We start from the raw sequence: 5,268 nt of genomic DNA, 5'->3' as shown, positions 1-5,268 counted from the left end.
ATCAGGAGAAGTGTGGCCAGCAGGTCGAGGGAGGGGATTCTGCCCCTGTACTCTGCTCTGGTGAGACCCCACCTGGAGTGCTGCATCCCGCTCTGGGTTCAGCCTGGAGAAGAGAGGGCTCTGGGGAAACCATATTGCAGCCTTCCAGTGCCTGAAGGGGCTACAAGAATGATGGGGACAGACTTTTTAGCAGGGCCTGTTGTGATAGGACAAGGGGTGATGGGTTTCAACTGAAAGAGGGCAGATTCAGACTAGATGTAAGGAAAATAATTTTTCTGATGAGGGTGGTGAGACTCTGGAACAGGTTGCCCCGAGAGGTGGTCGATGGCGCATCCCTGGGAGCGCCAAGGGATGATTGGTCAGATTGGACGGGGCTCTGAGCAACCAGATCTAGTTGAAGACGTTTCTGATCATGGCTGAGGGGTTGGACTTAGTGACTTTAAAGGTCCCTTCCAACCCAAACTCTTCCATGATTCTGTAAGTCTTACTTGAAAGCAGCTTTGCAACTTCCGAGTCCACACACAGAGTTTATTCTCTGATTTCATTTCAACCTCGGCTGTCGTGTTTAGCACCCAACTGAGCAACCAGATCTAGTTGAAGACGTTTCTGATCATGGCTGAGGGGTTGGACTTAGTGACTTTAAAGGTCCCTTCCAACCCAAACTCTTCCATGATTCTGTAAGTCTTACTTGAAAGCAGCTTTGCAACTTCCGAGTCCACACACAGAGTTTATTCTCTGATTTCATTTCAACCTCGGCTGTCGTGTTTAGCACCCAAGCAATGTATTGGAACATGCTGTGTTCCGTGACAGGCAGAAGCACCAAACTTAATGGTGGTGTTCCAAATATAAAATAGTAATATAACAACTATTATTCTGTGTAGAAGCAGAGGTGTGATTTTCTTACAGTTGTTTACAATCTGATTACACCCTTCAGTTTTAACATAAACTCAGTTAATGTAGGAATATCCACAGTAAATGAATTAAATGGAAGACTACTTAGATTTTCAGGTATGACTTCCTCATTTTTTCATGTTTGTTGATGCCCTTGAGATGCTTATGCTTGTATTTATTTTTCTAAAAACTGCAGAATGCACACACAACCCCCTCCACACCCCAAGCAATTTACTCTTAATGAAAAAATCAAGCCAGGTAACAATGCCATTAAATCAGTCGGTGGAACTAGACTGGTCTATGGCAAAGGCTCCCCCTTCATTATAATGGTAAGAGACACTTCCCTCAGCTTGGAAGCTTTTTCTTTCTTTCTAGTTGTGTCTTCTGTGTCATTACTGTTATTCAGGAGGAAGAAACTCAATAACAAATTTACAGTGGGTTTATTTCCTCTATTAAAAGGCAAAAGCATATGGTACAAAAGTGTCCTGGACTTTTTAGTATAAAGGTTAGGACCTAGCATGACAATAGGTGAAGACAACAGTTCAGCAAATGAGAAAGCCAACTTCTCAGCTGATTATTCATTAAGCCTTCATCTGCACCAAAAGGACACAGATAAACAGTGGAAGATTATTGAAAAAAATTTTTTCCTACATTATGGTTGTCATCCTCTAGCAAATTGCCATGTCATGTCACTTAACTTTCAGATAATTACTTGCTATGAATAATTTCTTTCATGGATTCTCTCCCATGGGAAAAATTCTCCCCTTATAATAATTTTGCTTGGTTACATTTTGCTTAGGATCTTGAATTTGTGCAGATTGCCCCTCACATAATCAAATACTGCTGCTTTGAAAATGACAAAATAAGGATGTCTTATTACTGCTGGGAGGAAACGTGTAAAGTTATGTTCTGCTTGGGATGGCCACTGACTTTGGGCATCAAGGATGGTATAAGCAGAACATACTGAACTGAAAGCTATAACGAACCTTGATGAATATATAATACATCTTTGTTGTACTCACAGGTTTCATGCAAATCCAGCTCTAAAGTCAGGTCATAATAGAGAGACCTAAAAGTGTTTACTTGCGTCATTGAAGTTCCGAATACTGTTTGCATATTGTTCTCTTTTTCTTCTTTTTAACTTGCTTTTTGTCGCCTACTGTAGCAAGACTTGTTTTTTACAAGCCAACTGCCTTCTTCTCTATTTCTCTTACGTCCACTGAATAACCAGCACCACTTTCACTTGTCATCTGGATTAATCTCACTGTGTGTTGCTATGGAACACTCCAAATATTAGTGAGCTGCAGTATAACAGAGCCCAGACTCTGTGTGGTTTCCAGTCACAGAGCAAAACAATTGGAAAAATATGATCTCGGAGCCCAGGAGACTATCGCAGACCTTAAAACATTACAACATGTGGAATATATAGCTTACAGAGCTGAGGGTTGTATTACTGAACGAGGATGCTGTTTACCTGCTATACCCCTTGACAAGCTCAGTTCAAGACCAGACATGTTTGCAGACTATTCTGCGATTTCTGCAACTGTAATTTCTGCGAATCTTACTTTCTTGCTTTCACTGGTTTGTACTCACACCTGTTTCCTTTCTGCCTAACTCTTGTTTTACCCTGTATTCATAAAGAGGTGAGAGCACTTGCCGTCTAAAAGATTCTCTTTAGGGGTATCTTCTCCGAAGACAGACAACCACAGGACTTAGCACTGTGTATGCTTCTTGTGTTTTCAAGTGATGCAGTGAGGGCTAATGCTAAGGCAAAGAAGCAAACAACATCCAGAAATTTTTTTAGGCAACTATCACTGTGGACCTGTAGTTTATATGGATTTTTTTCCCTTATTACCATCAACTCTTGCTTCTCATCCTTTTCTTTCTACAAAGCATCTCGGTCAGTGCTAGAGAGACCATTCAGCTGAGCCCTTCTGTCGTGTTATCGCTGCATGTGAGTTCCAAAAAGAGGGTAGGTAACAGGTGACTTAGCACAGGAGCTGGTAAGAAAGAACAAATAAAGGAATAAAAGAGTAAGAGGGCAATTTTCTCATACAACCTGCTGCTGTGCTGTGGAATGAGTCCAAATCCCATACTCTCTCAGGTCAAAAGACTCTAGTGTGATGAGGAAGGGGCTGTTACATTCTTTTTCTCCCTAAACTTGATGTCAGAGTTTAGCTTGAAATTTCCTCATGCTCACAGCAGCTTTGCATGAAAATAACAATGACAGCCCAGTACTGTCCTAAATGCAAAACTTACCAAAGATATGTAAAATGAGGTTTTAGAAACAAATGATTTGTCGTTTTCAACTTCTCAGTCTTTTGAGGGTTCTGGTAAGATCTATTTATTCCCATACTTATGTGCCAGGAGTGATACAGAAAACCCAGCCTGCACCAACCTATTCGTTCCAGAGTAAATACCAAAGCTGCAAGGCATTCCTCTCTCCTTTTCCATGTGGTCTGAGCCGTGCTGCTTGATTCTCAAACACACCTGAGTGCATCAGCAGCTGCTATCCCCAGGGGTTGGCAAAAGGAAACCGCTTCAGAATGAGTGGTTTTCCGCTGTCTGTGCAATGTTTATCAGCCTCTTTCTCAAAAGGTAACCGGTTCCTTTTCACTGTCACAATAGCCAACACGGTGTGGTAGGGAGGGCGTCCCTGGGATTTAGGGCAAAGCCAAACTCATGATTCTTTGGCATAGACTTGGAAATCTGTCACTTACACAGAGGACTTGCTCACGCTCCCCTTCTCCACCTCCTTCTGCACAAAGGAGCCCAGCTGCCTTCGTTGGGATCTCTGCCGAGTCGCCAGCTTATTGCAGAATATTTTTGGCAGGGGGCAGATGAGGAAGTTTTATGCAGCGTTCACAGAACTGCAGGATGCTCAATAAATACAATTTAGCAAATGTTAAGAGCTCACCCCAACAGTGAAAAGCACTGATCTTACTTCAGAAGCAGATGAGAGGAAGTCGGTTAGCCATGGGCTCTAAGAAATCTGTGGCACTGCTCGAGTAGCATTAGGAGGCTTATTCATCATTCTCAGTAGACAGACCTGGAATTTTTCAGTGTATATTTTCATTAGAAAATTCTAATTAAAAACCAATACTTCATAGAATGTCACGTATGTTAATGAGAAAACTCTCTCAACATCATTTTTAAGTTGAGATAAATTTTCTGGTTCATTGTCAAACATCCAGCTCAGTCAATGGCCTCTCCCTTGAGGCTCACCGCAGACCTCGGTAAGGTTCATCCTCCTGCTCTTGCTCTGCTTGATGCTCGCAGTTTTCTAGCCGTGTTTCCTACCGGTTGTTCTGGGAAAAGCCTCTCTTGTCTCCTTTTTTTTTATTATTCCCTTAACAACACCGACATGTGCCTCACAAGAACACATCCCCCATTCTCAGGTGTGGGTTTCCCTATTTGCACACACCCCCCCGCCATTGGAGCTGTGGGTGCTCCAGCTTTACGTACAAGCCTGCTCCTCCCTACACCCCCAGGTGCAGGTGTGAAAACCACCCAGGTCTCATACGGACGCCCAGGTGCGGGTCCCCGCTGCTGCACCCTGCACTGTCACCACCCTGTCTGGGTGCAGGTGGTGATGCCAGCGGGGAGGATGCTCTGCCTGGACTAGGCAGAAGTTGTGGCGTCAGCGAGGTGATGTCAGTGCCAACGAGGTTTTGACTGCTGCTGTTTACACTTGGCAGCCTCCTTCCTTCCAGTGACCAATTTTCATGCTTTTTTTCAGGATGACTCCTCCTTTATGTCACAAGTCTCAATGTAATTCCCTAGTCACTGTTGAACCTGGCTGATGATGGTTGTTTTTCTCTTTAGCATGACCAATTTTGAGCAAATAGCATGCAAACATTCTTATTTTAACGTTCTATCCTGACCATTTGCCGATGCAGACACCTCCATGACAAACACTGAGTATCACGTTTGTCCTTTGTACAATGGGAAATGGAAAGTTTGTACAATGGGAAAGTATAGGGAAGCTATTTTGCGGAGAAAAGGCAGATGGTGCCCTCTGAGACCAACCTTATTAATAACCTTTCCTGATTACAGGGGGTAAGTTCATTAAGTACTTGTAGAAATTCTTGAGAAGCCAGCGTGAGTGCAGAGACAACATGCATTTTTGTTAAGCTCCCTGCTAGCTCCCTGCTAATGGCCACGTGGTTTGAGCTCAAAGCACGAGCAATAAGGAAGTTGCCAATGTCTGTGAGAGAAGAGGTACGTTTGCTCAGTTTGGCTGCCTCTGTGGTCACAAAACCTGGGACACAGGCTTTGATCCACCTGCTGTTAGCACACTTACCTAAGTACGGGTGGATGTACGAACCTCTTGTGATCTCTTTTCCACGGTGCTGGTCCTGGGTCCTCAAGGCCTGG

This window comes from Eurypyga helias, unplaced genomic scaffold (assembly GCF_000690775.1).
Source record: "Eurypyga helias isolate BGI_N326 unplaced genomic scaffold, ASM69077v1 scaffold11786, whole genome shotgun sequence".
Classification (NCBI taxonomy): domain Eukaryota; kingdom Metazoa; phylum Chordata; class Aves; order Eurypygiformes; family Eurypygidae; genus Eurypyga; species Eurypyga helias.
This window is presented reverse-complemented; position numbering follows the sequence as displayed.